The sequence below is a fragment of the Bombina bombina genome, chromosome 1 (assembly GCF_027579735.1).
Source record: "Bombina bombina isolate aBomBom1 chromosome 1, aBomBom1.pri, whole genome shotgun sequence".
Classification (NCBI taxonomy): Eukaryota; Metazoa; Chordata; class Amphibia; order Anura; family Bombinatoridae; genus Bombina; species Bombina bombina.
Window position 1 is genome coordinate 51,485,553 of NC_069499.1, and position 21,820 is coordinate 51,507,372.

The 21,820-nt window shown below is 42.7% G+C and overlaps 1 protein-coding gene and 1 non-coding gene across 2 annotated transcripts in view; both read left to right on the plus strand.

Annotated features, from left to right (window-relative positions):
- CEP128 (centrosomal protein 128) overlaps nucleotides 1-21,820 on the plus strand; it is a 667,652-nt gene that overhangs the window by 207,293 nt on the left and 438,539 nt on the right. The window lies entirely within an intron of this gene.
- LOC128646336 (U5 spliceosomal RNA) lies at nucleotides 12,165-12,279 on the plus strand. The gene has a single exon (XR_008400280.1). It is a non-coding gene; the product is annotated as a U5 spliceosomal RNA (small nuclear RNA).

A 21,820-nucleotide genomic window follows, 5' to 3' on the forward strand; every position in this document is an offset into this window, starting at 1 on the left:
TAAGTGTATCCAGTCCACGGATCATCCATTACTTATGGAATATATTCTCCTTCCCAACAGGAAGCTGCAAGAGTCCACCCACAGCAAAGCTGCTATATAGCTCCTCCCCTAACTGCCATATTCAGTCATTCTCTTGCAAGCCTCAACATAGATAGGAGGTCGTGAGAGTCTGTGGTGCTTTCTACTTAGTTTATTCTTCAATCAAAAGTTTGTTATTTTTAAATGGCACCGGAGTGTGCTGTTTATCTCAGGCAGTATTTGGAAGAAGAATCTGCCTGCGTTTTTCTATGATCTTAGCAGACGTAACTAAGATCCATTTGCTGTTCTCACACATTCTGAGGAGTGAGGTACTTCAGAGGGGGAATGGCGTGCAGGTTTTCCTGCAGATAAGGTATGTGCAGTAAAATATTTTTCTAGGAATGGAATTGACTAAGAAAATACTGCTGATACCGAAGTAATGTAAGTAAAGCCTTAAATGCAGCGATAGCGACTGGTATCAGGCTTATTAATAGAGATACATACTCTTATAAAAATGTGTTTTAAAACGTTTGCTGGCATGTTTAATCGTTTTTTAACGTACATTGGTGATAACACTGTAATGTTGGTATAGCCTTAAATGCAGTAAAAGCGACTGGTATCAGGCTTATTAATAGAGATACATACTCTTGTAAAAATGTGTTTTAAAACGTTTGCTGGCATGTTTAATCGTTTTTTAACATATGTTTGGTGATAAAACTTATTGGGGCCTAAGTTTTTTCCACATGGCTGGCTTAAATTTTACATAGAAACAGTTAACTGAAGCTTCCCACTGTTGGCTGTGGCAGTTTGTTGTGTCTGTTTTTAAAAACGTCTATGTCATTTTTTTTATCTGTTTTTTGCATTAAGGGGTTAATCATCCATTTGCAAGTGGGTGCAATGCTCTGTTACCTTATTACATGTACTGTAAAAATTTCGTTTGTTTTACTGCCTTTTTTTCACTGTTTTTCAAATTTTGACAAAATTTGTTTCTCTTAAAGGCACAGTAACGTTTTATATATTTGCTTGTTAACTTGATTTAAAGTGTTTTCCAAGCTTACTAGTCTCATTATTAGTCTGTTCTAACATGTCTAACATAGAGGAAGCTCTGTGTTCATTATGTTTTAAAGACATGGTGGAACCCCATCTTAGAATGTGTACCAGATGTACTGATTTCATGTTAAACAATAAAGATCATTTTTTGTCTTTAAAAACATTATCACCAGAGGATTCTGTCGTGGGGGTAGTTATGCCGACTAACTCTCCCCACGTGTCAGACCTTTTGACTCCCGCTTTAGGGACTCACGCTCAAATGGCGCCAAGTACATCAAGGGCACCCATAGCGTTTCTTTTACCAGGGGATTCTGTCGAGGGGAAAGTTATGCCGACTAACTCTCCCCACGTGTCAGACCCTTCGACTCCCGCTTCAGGGACTCACGCTCAAATGGCGCCAAGTACATCAAGGGCGCCCATAGCGTTTATTTTACAAGACATGGCAAAGGTGGTGAATAATTTTCTGGCAGCAGTATTAGTCAGACTACCTGAAATTAAAGGAAAGCAGTTAGCTCTGGGGGTAGATACAGAGCATACAGACGCTTTAAGAACCATGTATGATACTACCTCACAATATGCTTAGTCTGTGGGTGATTTTTTTTTTGACTCAGGGAAGATGATTTAACCTGATTCTGATATTTCTACATTTAAAATTTATGCTTGAGAACCTCCACTTGTTGCTCAGGGAGGCTTTGGCTGCTCTGAATGAATGTGTACAATCGCAGGGCCAGAGAAATTGTGTAGACTGGATAAATAATATGCAGTGCCGGTGTGTACTGATGTTTTTCCAATACCTAAAGAGGTTTACTAAAATTTTTTTAATAAGGAATGGGATAGACCAGGTGTGTCGTTCTCTTCCCCTCCTATTTTTTAGAAGAATGTTTTCTAATAGTTACCACCACACGGGACTTCTGGCAGACAGTTCCTAAGGTGGAGAGAAGAGTTTCTACTCTAGCTAAGCGTACCACTACCTCTGACGAGGACAGTTGTGCTTTTTAGATCCAATGGATAAAAAATGTTTATTCAACAGGGTTTTATCCTGCAGCCCCTTGCATACATTGCTTCTGTCACTGCTGCTGCGGCGTTCTGGGTTGAGTCTCTTGATGAGGCTTTACAGTTAAGCGACTCCATTGGATGAATATATTTGACAAGCTTATGCTAGCCAATTCCTTTGTTTTCTGATGCCTTGTTCATTTGACTAGACTAACGGCTAAGAATTCTGTTTTTTACTATACTGGCGCGCAGAGCGCTATGGCTTATATCATGGTCAGCTGTCGTGACTTTAATAAATAAGCTACTTAACTTCCCTTCAAGGGGCAGACCCTATTCGGGCCTGGTTTGAAGGAGATTATTGCTTATATCACTGGAGGAAAAGGTCATGCCCTTCCTCAGGATAGGTCCAAATCAAGGGCCAAAAAAAAAAAAAAAAAAAAAATCTAATTTTCGTGCCTTTTAAAAACTTCAGGGCAGGTGTGGCATCCTCTTCCTCTAAGGCAAAACAAGAGGGAATTTTTGCTCAGTCCAAGGCGGTCTGGAGACAATCGGACCTGGAACAAAGATAAGCAGGCCAAGGAGCCTGCTGCTGCCTCTAAGGCAGCATGAAGGAACGGACCCCTATCCGGTAACGGATCCTATAGGGGGCAGACTTTCATTCTTCGCCCAGGCGTGGGCAAGAGATGCCCAGGATCCCTAGGCATTGGAATTTATATCCCAGAGATATCTTCTGGATTTCAAAGATTCCCCCCCAAAAAAGGGGAGATTTCGCCTTTCACAATTATCTGCAAACCAGATAAAGAAGGAGGCATTCTTACATTGTGTACGAGATCCATCCAGTTCCAAGAGAGGAACAGGGACAGAGTTTTTACTCAAATCTGTTTGTGGTTCCCAAGGAGAGGGAACCTTCAGACCTATTTTGGATCTAAAGATCTTAAACAAATTCCTCAGAATTCCGTCATTTAAGATGGAAACTATTCGTACCATCTTAACTATGATCCAGGAGAGTCAATAGAGGACTACAATGGATTTGAAGGATGCTTATCCTCACATTGTGATGCATAAAGATCACCATCGTTTTTCAAGTTTGCCTTTCTAGACAGGCATTACCAATTTGTAGCTCTTTCCTTTGGGATATCTACAGCCCCAAGAATCTTTATGGAGGTTCTGGGGTCGCTTTGGCGGTCCTTAGACCGCGGGGCATAGATGTGGACCCTTATTTAGACGACATCCTGATACAGGCGTCAAACATCCAAATTGCCCAGTCTCATACGGACGTAGTACTGGCATTTCTGAGATCACATGGGTGGAAAGTGAACAAGGAAAGAGTTCTCTATCCCCAATCTCAAGGGTTTCCCTCCTAGGGACTCTGATAGATTCTGTAGAAATGAAAATTTACCTGACGGAGTCCAGGTTGTCAAAGTTTCTAAATTTCTGCCGTGTTTTTTCATCCCATCCGCGCCCTTCGGTGGCTCAGTACATGAATGAAATCGGCTTAATGGTAGCGGCAAGGGACATAGTACCGTTTGCACGTCTACATTTCAGACCGCTGCAACTATGCATGCTCAGTCAGAGGAACGGGGATTACACAGATTTGTCCCCCTGTTAAACCTGGACCAAGAGACCAGAGATTCTCTTCTCTGGTGACTATGTCGGGTCCATCTGTCCAAGGGTATGACCTTCCGCAGGTCAGATGGGACAATTGTTACAATAGATGCCAGCCTTTTAGGTTGGGATGCAGTCTGGAACTCCCTGAAGGCTCAGGGATAGTGGACTTAGGAGGAGATCCTCCTTCTAATAAATATTCTGGAACTGGGAGTGATATTCCATGCTCTTCAGACTGTGGCTTACATCAGCCATCAAGGGGGAACAGAAGTTCCCTAGCGATGTTAGAAGTCTTACAATAATTCACTGGACAGAGACTCAGTCTTGTCGTCAGACTTTTCTTCCGGGGGAGTGGGATTTCCTCCGGAGGTCAAGACCAAGCAGGAGAGGGCTTTGGTGTTTTTGACAGCGCCTGCGTAGCCACGCAGGACCTGGTATGCAGATCTGGTGGACATGTCATCCTTTCCATCACGGTCTCTGCTTCTGAGACGGGTCCCTCTACCTCAGGGTCCTTTCAACCATCTAAATAGAATCAATCTGAGATGGACTGCCTGGACACTGAACGCTTGATGTTATCAAAGCATGGCTTCTCCGAGTCAGTCATTGATACCTTAATACAGACATGAAAGCCTGTCTCTAGGAAAATTGAACATAGATATGGTGTAAATATCTGATTGTTATGAATCCAAGGGTTACTCATGGAGTAAAGTCTGGATTCCCAGGATATTATCTTTTCTCCAAGATGTTTTTGAGAAAAGGGTTGTCAGCTAATTCCTTAAAAGGGGACAGATTTTTACTCTGTCTATTTTTTTGCACAAGCGTCTGGCAGGTATTCTAGACGTTCAGGCATTTGGTCAGGCTTTGGTTAGATCCAAGCCTGTGTTTAAAACTGTTGCTCCGCCATGGAGCTTAAACCTGATTCTTAAGGTTCTTCAAGAAGTTCCGTTTGAACCTTTTTTGTTCCATAGATATCAATCTTTATCTTGGAAAGTTCCTTTTGGGTAGCTAATTCCTCGACTCGTAGAGTCTCCAAATTATCTGTGTTACAATGTGATTCTCCTTATCTGGTCCTTCGTACGGATAAGGTAGTCCTGCGTACCAACCTGGGTTTTTTCCTAAGGTGGTATCTAACAAGTACATCACTCAAGAGATAGTTGTTCCATGCTTGTATCCTAATCCTTCCTCAAAGAAGGAACGTCTATTACACAATATTGGACGTGGTTTGTGCTTTAAAGTTTTACTTACAAGCTACTACAGTTTTCATCAAACGTTCACCTTGTTTGTTGTCTATTCTGGACAGAGGAGAGGTCAAAAGACTTCAGCAGCCTCTCTGTCTTTTTGGTTAAAAAGCATAATTCATTTAGCTTATGAGACTGCTGGACAGCAGCCTCCTGAAGGGATTACAGCTCATTCTACTAGAGCTGTGGTTTTCACTTGGGCCTTTTTTAAATGTGGCTTCTGTTGAACAGATTTACAAGTTACACTTGGATACAAGTAACAATTGTATTGAGAAAAGTCACCTTTTATTTTGGATACAAATCGCATCACTTGAAAAAAACCTGACACTGAAGAAATTGTTTTTTTCTCACATCACCTGTAACATCTTGTGCTATCAGCATAGGAGTGTTTGGAACGTTGATACAAAGCACTAACACCACCGGAGTTACCAAGAAATTAATTTAGGATTATCGTTCATAAGACTTTCAAATATCTGCATTACCAAATACTACACTTCACTATTGATTGCATAATTTCTTAGCTACTAATGTTTATTTCCACTATTAAGTGTTCAAAATCATAAATCCTAAACGATTTGTCAGGCCAAAGCCTATAAGGAATATTCAAAAAGACAACACATTCACTGTGTATATTTCTGATACTGTCTTCGAAATATCATTTTTTATTGTAGTTGTGGCCACAACTGTATTTTACTGTATCTTTTATATGCAAAAAATCTTTTTATTAAATCACATTTGTTTATTTTACCTAGTTGTTGGGTTGATTATCCTAACGGAATTTGCTATATGAATAACTGTTTTTACTACATATGTGATACAATTCACCCATATCTAAACCTTGTTAAACAACGAATCTTTAATTCTCCAAAATTCACGAATAGTTACAAATATATTTTTTTGACTCATCTATATTAACCCTCAGCTTCCCAGCGCCTTTCATATTCCTGGAGTCTTGGTCTGCGCTTCATACTTTTCAAATTTAACAAATTTGATACCTTGCTTCTTCGGAGGCTATTTTTGGGAGAAAGGGTTTTTTACAGGCAGTGGTAACTTCCGTTTAAGTACCTGCCTTGTCCCTCCCATCATCCGTGTACTTTAGCTTTGGTATTGGTATTCCATAAGTAATGGATGATCCGTGGACTGGATACACTTAACAAGAGAAAACATAATTTATGCTTACCTGATAAATTTATTTCTCTTGTAGTGTATCCAGTCCACGGCCCGCCCTGTCACTTTAAGGCAGGTAATTTTTTCATTTGAACTACAGTCACCACTGCACCCTATGGTTTTTCCTTTCTCTGCATGTTTTCGGTCGAATGACTGAATATGGCAGTTAGGGGAGGAGCTATATAGCAGCTTTGCTGTGGGTGGACTCTTGCAGCTTCCTGTTGGGAAGGAGAATATATTCCATAAGTAATGGATGATCCGTGGACTGGATACACTACAAGAGAAATAAATTTATCAGGTAAGCATAAATTATGTTTTTCAGAAGTTTCTGAACATCATCTGTGCAGACCTCAGGGGGTTAACTTTTTCCTGCTAAAACTTTTCTGTTGCTCCTTTTCCCCACAGACGGTGGCCATCTTTGACACATTGCAGTTTTTTTGTTTGTTCTCAAAGCCTTAGAGTAGTAGGCACTCTTCATAACAAATGCTTTGCATATTGGCTCACTGTACAATTTTACTCTTAAAGAGGCAGTGCCCATTTCTTTCAGATTCCCTCATATGCGCCAATATCTGTGTCTTCCCCTGAGGGGTTTAACTCTTTCTCTGCCTGTTATACTGTATTTCTGTGCTGCAATCTAATTTTAGACACTTGCATGTCCTAACTATTCTAAATCATTATGGAGCAAACTGGTGCAAATAAGGACTTACATAAATGTATCCTTTCTCATATGTGTTTGCTATGTAGTGTTGGTATGTACCCCATCTCAGCTTGGTAGCCTATGTGCTGAGTTTGTGTCTATTGCTAGACATGTCAGACAAAAAGGGCAGAGGGTCTCCAATAATGCAAAAAGTTCCTTTATTACAAAATTATACCCATCACAGGATCAGAAAAAAGCACAACGTTTTAGGGCACATGCCCCTTAATCATGTGTCAATGCGGGTCAAACATATTGCTAGACATGGTCATTCTGCATTGCATTTGTACTCAGGGATGTCTTGCCTCCTGGACAGTTCTACGGACCTGCCTTCTAACTTAAAACAGTACATTCACTCTGCAATTTGACAACTAATGGCTTTCATACCTCCACCAGTTAAACGCAAATGCATGCAAAAAACAGAACCCTTCACCCGCCCTGGGCTCATCTGGGACATCCCTAAGGAGCCACCTGTCTAGGTACCCTCCAAGTGTACAATTTTTTACATTTTATTTTTAACTTTTATTTATAACCAACACAGGGTACAACGGTATAGTTTGTATCAGTGGTACACCACGCAGGGTGTGATAAGAAATTACCGTATTGATAAAGCATGTAAATAGGATGTAACAGCCTACATTATCAAATACTCTAAAGTGTGAAATTCATAGCTATAGTGAAAGCTGCAAGAATCTTCCACGGATCAGAGAACAGTTTGGCATACATGTAAATGTACTTCCATGTTGGGGTTTTACCATTTTATAAACTCTAAACATCTAAACATAAAACTAAACTAAAAATAAATAATAAGACACACACATAAGGTTAGAATCCAACCGGCCCCTCCACGGATTATAGTTCCAGCATATATATCTACATGTGTGGTTTGGCGCTGTCACATACTTCTGTGGTATTTACAACTAGATTATAAACTGCATGGATATTTGTAAAGCCACAGAAACTGTGACACATTTTGGATGCTCAACTCTATATCAAACCGGTATAACTGAAATTGAGCCCATATTATAACGTGGAAATAAATTGGCTATAGGTTGGTGTGGCACAGATACTCCTTGTTCAGCCTCATAGTATGTAGACTAAAATTATAATATAGCAGGTGTCACGCTCGATATAGCAACATTCAAAAGTTAGTGTTGACAGGGGCTGATGGAGAAATAGTAAGTTTATATACTTAAGAGGGCAGCGTAGTAGGCATACTTTGATAGGTCACTGCACAAAAAGTGATATTCAGACTAGTGTAAAACATATCGAGAGTACACGTTCAAACAAAGGAAATACAAACAAACAGATCAATGAAATCATGTTATCAGTATACACTGATTCACTATCAAAAAGGGATTTCCAATATCAGTCTGGTATAAATAATTGCGGCATATGGGGGTTGCTCATTCTACAGGACAATTCTAGGGAAGGCTGTACAAACCAAAGAGGATCTATTGATATTCTACAGAGTTAAACATTGTATGATTTTTTTTGTCAAATAGTAATAATAGGGGTAGAGTGGGTCACTTAAAGGTATATCGTGAATATATGTTTCTTCCAAATTATGTTGATATACATTTAGTTAGTTTTCCGGGAGTATAGACATCTGAGTAGCTAGTTAAGAGGAGGAATCATTGCTATATCTCTGCTAAATTAAATACAGTTATATATTTCTAAAAAAGAAAACAAATATTGTAGTAATATAGGGATTATGCAGATTAAAATAGTAGCGGTTTAATTTATACAGTCTATAAGTAGAGACACTTCATTGCAGCAGATAGTACAGAGCATAGCATGTTAAAGCACCATTTCCATTAAATATTCAAAAATTAATTTTTATAGTTTCGGGAGAACCAGAACTAGTAAAAATAAAATTAACTTCAAATAGAAGCAGAACTTAAAACAATAAACAACCAACAATTTAATCTAAAGTTTTTGGTCGCGTGTATTCCATTATGGTCCTCAGAAAGACAACCAGTAGCATACACACGTATATGAACAGAACAAATCCTTAAATCCATGTTAAACAAGCTTTACTTGATTTCAGCAAGTTTGCAAGCATACTCTAGTCTAAATGCCCAGAGAGCCGATTCGGATCTGCACGCTCTATCCCACCCCCTCCCTGGCTAAAGCCTTTGGACCGTTACATGGGTCTAGAAACCATCTTGATTGGTCATATTGAATTTCAATGGATTGGCAGCCATATGCCCTGTGCGGGCCTTCGTCTTGCGGCTCTCTCTTTACGAGTGTTATGTCTCCAATGGCAGGTCTTGCAGTCTCATGTATAATGAATAATCTTGCAGGCGTCCAATCCATGTCCAGAGCTACATCGGCTGTCCGTTGGGCCCATCGAGGTACCGGTAGGCTACTCTTTGGTTTCAGATATGAATCTATGACTAGTTTTGACAAGCTTGTGCAAGAGTGATTTACTCCGGTTTCTATTATTTCTGCGACTTCCCCCCTCCACGAGGGGTCTGTTGTTGTGAGGCTATTGTGCATCTGCGAGTATGGTGTGGAGATGCTTACAGCTTTCTGTGGAGCAGGATCATACAGGTTATATATGGATTCCTTGAGTAGGGAGTGCGGTTTCGTGGATTCCGCTATTGCGCATAGCTCATTGCAGGACACTAGAAGTCAATCCAGCTTTGGCAGAAATATGGCCTTTATCTCAGCCAGGATGTAGGTGTCAGTATACAGTCCTTTACTATAGAGTGTCTCCATTGCTTAAGATCAGAGAGGAGCGTTGGCAGGTAGTGAAATAAGCGTGGTGGGAAGAAACCCAAGTTTAACTTAGTGATTTTCCAGGGTAGAGGAGCAGGAATTCCCTCTGTCTGCTAATTGATCCCGGACAGCTTGCCTGAAAAGGGAGAGGCAGATGGCATGGATTGATGGCTGCAAAGTTGAAGTTAGAAGAATTTTACTTCGGAGCTGAGGAAGCTTGCAGCCATCTTGTGGAGCCGCCCACCGGAAGTCCAAGTGTACAATTTTTAATTAGAATCCTCTTCAGCTGAGGATGATTACTCAGAAACCCTGGATCCCCCATCTGACACTGTAGTAGACAATGTGTCTCTTAGTTTAAAAACTGGAGCTCATACACGCTCTATTGCAGAAAGTTTTTACTTGCTTAGAGATTGAGGACCATCCACCTGCAGATAAACAATCTGTGAAATAGATTAATAAATTATTTAAGGCAGCCCCAAAGAAGGTACCTACTTTCCTGGTTCCTGATCTGAAGTTTGTCAAGCAATTTCATTTGTGATGCAGCTGTTGATATCACTTGCATTAATGCAAAGAGTGCTACTATGACTGTTCTGGTTAGAGCCTAGTAGCTAAAGTGATGGTCTGCTGATATAGAATATAAAAGAAGACTTATTTTCTTCCCATTTCAGGAAAAGATCTTGTTTGGACCTGGACTGGATGCTATCATTACTACAGTCACTGTAGGTAAATGATCTTTCCTGCCACAAGACAAAACTAAACTGTCCGCTAGATAATTTCACTCCTTTCGTCATTCCAAAACGCAAAGATTCTCCTCTTCAGTGTCTAAGATGTCAGACACCTCCAAGTCCATGTGGAAGCCTGGTTCCTCTTGGTCTAAGTCCAAACAGACCAAAAATGCCTGTCCCTTCATCCAAATGCAGCCCCCAACCCAGACTTAGTTCTGGTGTGGGGGAGGAGTGCAGACTGAAGCTTTTTCTGGAGGGTTGGGAAAAATCTGTTCAAGATCCTTGGGTACTGAACATAATTATCCCAGGGTTACTGCCTAGTCTTTTGGTTTCACCTTCCTCAAGGATGATTCCTCTAAAAGATCCTTTAAAGGCCAGAGGTTTCTTGGCATATGTATCAGACATAGAAGTCATGGGAGTGATTACTCCGGTCCAATTGGAAGAACAGAATCAGGGTTTCTAGTCAAGTCTTTTGTTTTTTACAATAAAAGACAGGTGCCACACAGAGTAGTACAGCACAGAGATTTTAAATCAAATAAAAAGAGTAGATGAAATTGGTTCTCACAGACACCACCAGTGTGGTGTAGTATCTGCGTGCTGAGATCCAGCGCACTCCTGACTTAATAAATCTTAGATCTTCAATTGTTTACATTCAATTACACCAAGGTATATAAAACAAACATAAAAATCTTCCAGCAGTTCAAAGAATTAAAAAACTTAAAAAAAAAAAATTGCAACACTTGTGCAAGAAAGCCTGTTACAAGACATATTTATCACTAATTCTGGAAAGTTTTCCTTTCCTAATGTGAGTCTAAGAATTACTGTTAGAACTATTTTAGAATTCTCAAATTCTTGCAGGATGGTCTGAATAAGGGTTTATAAGCCATTGCTTTTAAAGGCCTAAATTCTGACATTTCTTGTATGACAGGAAGGTTTTCAAAACTTCCTGATATTCAATAATTTTTGTTCAAGCTTTGCTCAGCATAAGACCAGTTATCAAATTGGTTTTGAGGGTTCTTCAGGCTCAGCTTTTTTAACCTATGCACGGTCTGGACATTCATCTGTTTTTGAAAGGTTATGTTTTCTTCTTAAACGGGGAGAGTCCACAGCTGCATTCATTACTTTTGGGAATTCAGAACCTGGCCACCAGGAGGAGGCAAAGGCACCCTAGCCAAAGGCTTAAATACCTCCCCCACTTCCCTCATCTCCCAGTCATTCTTTGCCTTTTGTCACAGGTGGTTGGCAGAGAAGTGTCGGAAGATTATAGATAGTCTCTTATGGAGGGTAGTACTCTTCAAAATGGGACTGGAGTTTTAAGTAGTCCTGTCAGCCTCTCGGAGAGAGCATGGATGAAAGTTAGAGTCCGGAGATGCAGGGAGAGTCTTTCTGCGTAAACATCCCGACTCATGTTAACAGCTCCTTAGCAATCAGCGTTGACGAGTTTTGCTGCCTGCTTTCTTCACTCAAGTCCATGTCAGAGGCGAGGCTACTATCTGTCACACTTTAAGGGCCGTGCTCCTGTTCCACGGCGTAGATTCCGGTAAGATCATTTCATTTTACTTCGATGTGTGAATGTAATGTAAACGAAGAAGTCAGGGTCTCAGTGGGACTCCTTTATCTTTATGGAATCAAGGGTTAATAACTCCTGAGGGGGGTTATTGAACAGGGGGGACTTTAATCATGTGCAATCATTGTGGTCGCTTGGGCACTTCCGCGGAAGTTGCATTTTAAGGTGTTAGTACATTGTTATGTCTATAGTTCCTTTTGTCGATTCCTATTGAGGTTTCGATTTTTCTGTGGCCTGGGTCAGTTCTGAGTGCCCTATGTAGCAGGCTGGTCCTGGTCGGGCGCTACTTTCTGTTCCTTAAGGTCTATATCATCCACGTGGTGCCGGTATAACTGGCTGTCCTGGTTGGGTGGTGAGTTGCTCACTTGGATGAGGAGTTCGTTATACTCTGGCTTCTCTTCAGATCGAATAAAGCTTTCGCCTTTACTAAAGATTTCCGTGGAGAGGAACATCCATGAGTTTTAAAAAATGTTTTGAGGCTCTGCCCCTTGCAGGGCTAAAACATAGTAGAGGAGGCCTGTTTGTTATGTTATTCTGTCTGCTAATGTGTAGTGACGCTTGGGCTCGTGGCTATATAAGAACAAAACAGCCTTTTTTTTTTTTGTCAGTCTGTGTGGCCCTTGTGGCCTTGGCACGCTTTTCTCTGGCCTGCACGGTGTACCTTGTGACTAGGCGTGGTCACGTTCTGCACTTCATTTCTTCATTTCCGTATTCCTGACCGCATGGCGACGGAGAGAGTCTGTTTCGCTAGTTGTCTGGGTCACAGGAGGTGGTGAGTGCCCCAGCCATTGGGGGTGTAAGGTGCCGTTTTTATTTTTCTTCTATCCAAGTTATGAAGGATTCTGATTTTTTGGAGACGGATGTCTCTGATTCAGATTCTACTTCTTGTGAAGAGTATGAGATGGCCCGGGTAATCCATGCCCATCAGTTATTTTCCGAATGCCGCTTTAGGGTGCTCTCTTCTCCTGCAACAGGGAGCTTAGAGTCTGCCGAGCCATCCGCCCCTGGTGATCCCACATCCTGTAAGGCGCGTGCCCTAGGTCCTTCCTTAGCTACGCAAGCAGGTGTCTCTAATGCCATTACCCCTTCTCTGGAAGGCGGCTTGTTTCCTCCAGAGGTTGCGGCAACCCTCGTGTCAGTGTCGTCAGTTGTCCCAGCGGAGGTAAGTCTTGCTTTTTGTTATAGACTGTTATAGACTGGCACACCTTCGTGTCCTACTGCGGCATGTTTTGGCGGTGCTGGAGGATCCCAATTCTAATGGGTTGAGGGATCCTCAGTCTTCTGTACCAGACGGCAAGCTGGGTTAGACGCGGGGGATGCAGTTAATCTCCTTGTCGTCTACAATTTACTTTCTTTTTGGGGTATCTTATTCCAGTTCTGAGCTTCGGGAGAATGGGGTCTCTGATTGGCTGGTCCTGTTAGTGTGCTTATTCTTCTTGGGCGTTCACCTGCGGTTGCTGCCCTCTTTTTCTTTGATCCGGTAGGATGTATTTATTTCTTTTTGAGAAGCTCATGTCTGTTATAATTTTCTCCAACATAGGTGTGTCCGGTCCACGGCGTCATCCTTACTTGTGGGATATTCTCTTCCCCAACAGGAAATGGCAAAGAGCCCAGCAAAGCTGGTCACATGATCCCTCCTAGGCTCCGCCTACCCCAGTCATTCTCTTTGCCGTTGTACAGGCAACATCTCCACGGAGATGGCTTAGAGTTTTTTAGTGTTTAACTGTAGTTTTTATTATTCAATCAAGAGTTTGTTATTTTAAAATAGTGCTGGTATGTACTATTTACTCAGAAACAGAAAAGAGATGAAGATTTCTGTTTGTATGAGGAAAATGATTTTAGCAACCGTTACTAAAATCCATGGCTGTTCCACACAGGACTGTTGAGAGGAATTAACTTCAGTTGGGGGAACAGTGAGCAGTCTCTTGCTGCTTGAGGTATGACACATTCTAACAAGACGATGTAATGCTGGAAGCTGTCATTTTCCCTATGGGATCCGGTAAGCCATGTTTATTAAGATAGTAAATAAGGGCTTCACAAGGGCTTATTAAGACTGTAGACTTTTTCTGGGCTAAATCGATTCATTATTAACACATATTTAGCCTTGAGGAATCATTTAATCTGGGTATTTTGATAAGATTATATCGGCAGGCACTGTTTTAGACACCTTATTCTTAGGGGCTTTCCCAAATCATAGGCAGAGCCTCATTTTCGCGCCGGTGTTGCGCACTTGTTTTTGAGAGGCATGACATGCAGTCGCATGTGTGAGGAGCTCTGATACATAGAAAAGACTTTCTGAAGGCGTCATTTGGTATCGTATTCCCCTTTGGGCTTGGTTGGGTCTCAGCAAAGCAGATACCAGGGACTGTAAAGGGGTTAAAGTTAAAAACGGCTCCGGTTCCGTTATTTTAAGGGTTAAAGCTTCCAAATTTGGTGTGCAATACTTTTAAGGCTTTAAGACACTGTGGTGAAATTTTGGTGAATTTTGAACAATTCCTTCATATTTTCTCGCAATTGCAGTAATAAAGTGTGTTCAGTTTAAAATTTAAAGTGACAGTAACGGTTTTATTTTAAAACGTTTTTTGTACTTTGTTATCAAGTTTATGCCTGTTTAACATGTCTGAACTACCAGATAGACTGTGTTCTGAATGTGGGGAAGCCAGAGTTCCTTCTCATTTAAATAAATGTGATTTATGTGACAATGACAATGATGCCCAAGATGATTCCTCAAGTGAGGGGAGTAAGCATGGTACTGCATCATTCCCTCCTTCGTCTACACGAGTCTTGCCCACTCAGGAGGCCCCTAGTACATCTAGCGCGCCAATACTCCTTACTATGCAACAATTAACGGCTGTAATGGATAATTCTGTCAAAAACATTTTAGCCAAGATGCACACTTATCAGCGTAAGCGCGACTGCTCTGTTTTAGATACTGAAGAGCATGACGACGCTGATAATAATGGTTCTGAAGGGCCCCTAAACCAGTCTGATGGGGCCAGGGAGGTTTTGTCTGAGGGAGAAATTACTGATTCAGGGAACATTTCTCAACAAGCTGAACCTGATGTGATTACGTTTAAATTTTAGTTGGAACATCTCCGCATTCTGCTTAAGGAGGTATTATCCACTCTGGATGATTGTGACAAGTTGGTCATCCCAGAGAAACTATGTAAAATGGACAAGTTCCTAGTGGTCCCGGGGCTCCCAGAAGCTTTTCCTATACCCAAGCGGGTGGCGGACATTGTAAATAAAGAATGGGAAAGGCCCGGTATTCCTTTCGTCCCTCCCCCCATATTTAAAAAATTGTTTCCTATGGTCGACCCCAGAAAGGACTTATGGCAGACAGTCCCCAAGGTCGAGGGAGCGGTTTCCACTTTAAACAAACGCACCACTATACCCATAGAAGATAGTTGTGCTTTCAAAGATCCTATGGATAAAAAATTAGAAGGTTTACTTAAAAAGATGTTTGTTCAGCAGGGTTACCTTCTACAACCAATTTCATGCATTGTCCCTGTCGCTACAGCCGCGTGTTTCTGGTTCGATGAGCTGGTAAAGGCGGTCGATAGTGATTCTCCTCCTTATGAGGAGATTATGGACAGAATCAATGCTCTCAAATTGGCTAATTCTTTCACCCTAGACGCCACTTTGCAATTGGCTAGGTTAGCGGCTAAGAATTCTGGGTTTGCTATTGTGGCGCGCAGAGCGCTTTGGTTGAAATCTTGGTCAGCTGATGCGTCTTCCAAGAACAAGCTACTTAACATTCCTTTCAAGGGGAAAACGCTGTTTGGCCCTGACTTGAAAGAGATTATCTCTGATATCACTGGGGGTAAGGGCCACGCCCTTCCTCAGGATCGGCCTTTCAAGGCCAAAAATAAACCTAATTTTCGTCCCTTTCGTAGAAACGGACCAGCCCAAAGTGCTACGTCCTCTAAGCAAGAGGGTAATACTTCTCAAGCCAAGCCAGCTTGGAGACCAATGCAAGGCTGGAACAAGGGAAAGCAGGCCAAGAAACCTGCCACTGCTACCAAGACAGCATGAAATGTTGGCCCCCGATCCGGGACCGGATCTGGTGGGGGGCAGACTCTCTCTCTTCGCTCAGGCTTGGGCAAGAGATGTTCTGGATCCTTGGGCGCTAGAAATAGTCTCCCAAGGTTATCTTCTGGAATTCAAGGGGCTTCCCCCAAGGGGGAGGTTCCACAGGTCTCAGTTGTCTTCAGACCACATAAAAAGACAGGCATTCTTACGTTGTGTAGAAGACCTGTTAAAAATGGGAGTGATTCATCCTGTTCCATTAGGAGAACAAGGGATGGGGTTCTACTCCAATCTGTTCATAGTTCCCAAAAAAGAGGGAACGTTCAGACCAATCTTAGATCTCAAGATCTTAAACAAGTTTCTCAAGGTTCCATCGTTCAAAATGGAAACCATTCGAACAATTCTTCCTTCCATCCAGGAAGGTCAATTCATGACCACGGTGGATTTAAAGGATGCGTATCTACATATTCCTATCCACAAGGAACATCATCGGTTCCTAAGGTTCGCATTCCTGGACAAGCATTACCAGTTCGTGGCGCTTCCTTTCGGATTAGCCACTGCTCCAAGGATTTTCACAAAGGTACTAGGGTCCCTTCTAGCTGTGCTAAGACCAAGGGGCATTGCTGTAGTACCTTACTTGGACGACATTCTGATTCAAGCGTCGTCCCTTCCTCAAGCAAAGGCTCACACGGACATCGTCCTGGCCTTTCTCAGATCTCACGGATGGAAAGTGAACGTGGAAAAGAGTTCTCTATCTCCGTCAACAAGGGTTCCCTTCTTGGGAACAATAATAGACTCCTTAGAAATGAGGATTTTTCTGACAGAGGCCAGAAAAACAAAACTTCTAGACTCTTGTCGGATACTTTATTCCGTTCCTCTTCCTTCCATAGCGCAGTGCATGGAAGTGATAGGTTTGATGGTAGCGGCAATGGACATAGTTCCTTTTGCGCGCATTCATCTAAGACCATTACAACTGTGCATGCTCAGTCAGTGGAATGGGGACTATACAAACTTGTCTCCGAGGATACAAGTAAAACAGAGGACCAGAGACTCACTCCGTTGGTGGCTGTCCCTGGACAACCTGTCACAAGGGATGACCTTCCGCAGACCAGAGTGGGTCATTGTCACGACCGACGCCAGTCTGATGGGCTGGGGCGCGGTCTGGGGATCCCTGAAAGCTCAGGGTCTTTGGTCTCGGGAAGAATCTCTTCTACCGATAAATATTCTGGAACTGAGAGCGATATTCAATGCTCTCAAGGCTTGGCCTCAGCTAGCGAGGGCCAAGTTCATACGGTTTCAATCAGACAACATGACAACTGTTGCGTACATCAACCATCAGGGGGGAACAAGGAGTTCCCTGGCGATGGAAGAAGTGACCAAAATCATTCTATGGGCGGAGTCTCACTCCTGCCACCTGTCTGCTATCCACATCCCAGGAGTGGAAAATTGGGAAGCGGATTTTCTGAGTCGTCAGACATTGCATCCGGGGGAGTGGGAACTCCATCCGGAAATCTTTGCCCAAGTCACTCAACTGTGGGGCATTCCAGACATGGATCTGATGGCCTCTCGTCAGAACTTCAAAGTTCCTTGCTACGGGTCCAGATCCAGGGATCCCAAGGCGGCTCTAGTGGATGCACTAGTAGCACCTTGGACCTTCAAACTAGCTTATGTATTCCCGCCGTTTCCTCTCATCCCCAGGCTGGTAGCCAGGATCAATCAGGAAAGGGCGTCGGTGATCTTGATAGCTCCTGCGTGGCCACGCAGGACTTGGTATGCAGATCTGGTGAATATGTCATCGGCTCCACCATGGAAGCTACCTTTGAGACGAGACCTTCTTGTTCAAGGTCCGTTCGAACATCCGAATCTGGTCTCACTCCAGCTGACTGCTTGGAGATTGAACGCTTGATCTTATCGAAGCGAGGGTTCTCAGATTCTGTTATCGATACTCTTGTTCAGGCCAGAAAGCCTGTAACTAGAAAGATTTACCACAAAATTTGGAAAAAATATATCTGTTGGTGTGAATCTAAAGGATTCCCTTGGGACAAGGTTAAGATTCCTAAGATTCTATCCTTCCTTCAAGAAGGATTGGAAAAAGGATTATCTGCAAGTTCCCTGAAGGGACAGATTTCTGCCTTGTCTGTGTTACTTCACAAAAAGCTGGCAGCTGTGCCAGATGTTCAAGCCTTTGTTCAGGCTCTGGTTAGAATCAAGCCTGTTTACAAACCTTTGACTCCTCCTTGGAGTCTCAACTTAGTTCTTTCAGTTCTTCAGGGGGTTCCGTTTGAACCCTTACATTCCGTTGATATTAAGTTATTATCTTGGAAAGTTTTGTTTTTGGTTGCAATTTCTTCTGCTAGAAGAGTTTCAGAATTATCTGCTCTGCAGTGTTCTCCTCCTTATCTGGTGTTCCATGCAGATAAGGTGGTTTTACGTACTAAACCTGGTTTTCTTCCAAAAGTTGTTTCTAACAAAAACATTAACCAGGAGATTATCGTCCCTTCTCTGTGTCCGAAACCAGTTTCGAAGAAGGAACGTTTGTTGCACAATTTGGATGTTGTTCGCGCTCTAAAATTCTATTTAGATGCTACAAAGGATTTTAGACAAACATCTTCCTTGTTTGTTGTTTATTCCGGTAAAAGGAGAGGTCAAAAAGCAACTTCTACCTCTCTCTCTTTTTGGATTAAAAGCATCATCAGATTGGCTTACGAGACTGCCGGACGGCAGCCTCCCGAAAGAATCACAGCTCATTCCACTAGGGCTGTGGCTTCCACATGGGCCTTCAAGAACGAGGCTTCTGTTGATCAGATATGTAGGGCAGCGACTTGGTCTTCACTGCACACTTTTACCAAATTTTACAAGTTTGATACTTTTGCTTCTTCTGAGGCTATTTTTGGGAGAAAGGTTTTGCAAGCCGTGGTGCCTTCCATCTAGGTGACCTGATTTGCTCCCTCCCATCATCCGTGTCCTAAAGCTTTGGTATTGGTTCCCACAAGTAAGGATGACGCCGTGGACCGGACACACCTATGTTGGAGAAAACAGAATTTATGTTTACCTGATAAATTACTTTCTCCAACGGTGTGTCCGGTCCACGGCCCGCCCTGGTTTTTTAATCAGGTCTGATAATTTATTTTCTTTAACTACAGTCACCACGGTATCATATGGTTTCTCCTATGCAAATATTCCTCCTTAACGTCGGTCGAATGACTGGGGTAGGCGGAGCCTAGGAGGGATCATGTGACCAGCTTTGCTGGGCTCTTTGCCATTTCCTGTTGGGGAAGAGAATATCCCACAAGTAAGGATGACGCCGTGGACCGGACACACCGTTGGAGAAAGTAATTTATCAGGTAAACATAAATTCTGTTTTTCCGTTGGGAAACATTTCTTCTCTGGAATTTGATACTAACGATTTTGTGGTTGCTTGGGCACTTCCGCGGAAGTTGCATGTTAAGGTGTTAGTACATTGTTATGTCTATAGTTACTTTTGTCGATTCCTATTGGGGTCTCGATTTTTCTGTGGCCTGGGTCAGTTCTGAGTGCCCTATGTAGCAGGCTGGTCCTGGTCGGGCGCTATTTTTTGTTCCTTAAGGTCTATATCATCCACGTGGTGCCGGTATAACTGGCTGTTCATTATACTCTGGTTTCTCTTCAGATCGAATAAAGCTTTCACCTTTACTAAAGGGACAGTCAAGTAAAAAAAAAAACTCTCATGATTTAAATAGGGAATGTCATTTTAAACAACTTTACAATTTACTTTTATTACCAATTTTGCTTTATCTTGGTATTCTTAGTTGAAAGCTAAACCTAGGAGGTTCATATGCTAGTTTCTTAGACCTTGAAGGCCGCCTCTAATCTGAAAGCATTTTGACAGTTTTTCACCACTAGAGGGCGTTAGTTCATGTGTTTCTCATAGATAACATTTAGCTCAGGCACGTGAAGCTCCTAGGAGCCAGCACTAATTGGCTAAAAATGCATGTCTGTCAAAAGAACTGAAATAAGGGGGCAGTTTGCAGAGGCTTAGATACAAGCTAATCACAGAGGTATAAAGTATATTATTATAACTGTGTTGGTTATGCAAAACTGGGGAATGGGTAATAAAGGGATTATCTACATTTTTAAAAAACAAAAATTCTGGTGTTTACTGTCCCTTAAAGATTTCCGTGGAGAGGAACATCCATGAGTTTTAAAAAATGTTTTGAGGCTCTGCCCCTTGCAGGGCTAAAACATGGTAGAGGAGGCCTTTCATTCCTAGACGTCAGGCTGGTTCTCGTTTCCTCTTTTGGGTGCGGCATCAGAGGGATTGTACTCAGTCCTCATTGTGCTGTTCCTGATTGTTGGCGGGGTTCCAGAAGCGGATCCTGCTAAAGATTACTCCGTAGGTCCTTTGACTTCGGAGCTAGGGTTCTCCATTCCCAATGGGACTGGAGATTTAGATGACTCCTTGGACATCTGGGGTACCAGGTTGGGGCAATTTTTTTTTAATCTCCTCTATGGTATTCTTATTGGATGTATTTTTTGAGGCCTTGATGACGGTAACTCTTCCTTAAGGGGTCGAGGTGTCTTAGGCTTCTTTTTTCCCCTTCAGGGGGCTGGTTGGGGGGTCATCTGTTCGGGAGGTTCGGGCATTTTACAAACTTTTTTCTTCCTCCTACTGTTTATCGTCTGCTCCCATTATTTTTGGGGCTCTGGAGAATGCGTTTGTCTCCGTTTTTTCCTGGAGCTGCCCTTAATTAAGAGGTCTTGGTATTATCTGTCGCTCGCCAGGAATTGTGAGGCTCGTCCATCGTTAATTCCTTGAGCTGTGGGGGTTTTCTGGAGGTTAATCCGGAAGGATTGTTTGGAGACTATTTTATCTTCTCAAGCTGGATCACCTAGTTTTGAGCTCTATTTCTTGTCAGCTCCTTAGTATTTTGACTTTGCAATGTTGTCCCTCGAGCCTTTAGGAGATAAGCTCTCTGTCTCTGGAATGCTTAGCGAACGTCCAGTGTCCAAGGACCTTTGGATGTGGCTGTGATTGCATCCCCTTGGGTACATGTTCTCCGTATGAGGTATCCCTATGGTTCCTCAGGGGTTACTACCTTGTGGCCGGCTCCGGTTTCCGGATGTCTGGTTTTCCGGACATGTTCTTGTCTTGGATATATGACCGAATCTCTTAGATGGGTCTTGGGCAGTTCAGTCCTTTCGGTTCTGAGACTTCCACTTGCCCTTTCAGGGGGTTTTGTTTTTCTATTATCGGAGACTTGGAAATAGCCTGATGGGTAGTTTAGCTGCCTAGCAAGAGGGATATTGCAGTCGCAATCTGTTGCAGCTATTTGCACCTTAAAAGTGTGCTCGATGGCTGTTTCTTTTTCTACTGGGCCGGCTGTTGCAGCCAGATGGTTCCTCTACAATCGGTATTGCCTTTGCCATCTGTCTGCTGCCATACACTCCATGCCTGTGGGTGGGTGAGCAGTTATATTTGACTTTCTCCTCCCCTTAGGGAGATTGGGGCATACCACAGTATCCACCTAGTGCCCCAGAGGTCTTCCTCTGTTCAGTGGGGTCCCCCCTGCCTTGATTGCAGGATGTTATGAAGGGTTGGATTCTGGTATCGTGCCGTCACTGTTTCAGTGTAGTCTCTTTTGCCTGTGAGTGCCCCATCTTGTAGGGTAAGGATCTGTGTCTGGGACCTGGAACCCAAACTCGTCCTATGTTCTGTCATAGCTTAGTTGGTTAGCATGCCAGTCTTGTTAGCAAATGGTGGAGTTTGCTCTACTCATTGGTACCGTTCAATTTAGTTCCCCTCCTTTTTCTTTATTGAGGGTCTGGGTGGTCCGGGGAATGGTTTATTTCCCTGCTTTCAGACATTGCCAGTCGCTTTGGTGCTGAGTCCGTTGCCTTAGAGAGGGGGTCAGAGGTCTGTCTGCTTGGTTGATCCTTGACCATGTATCTTACTTAGATCTTCTGATCTCTCTTTATCTGGGAGGCTTCGCAGCATTTCCTTCCTCAGCAGGGGTCTTTCTTTGCTGGTTTT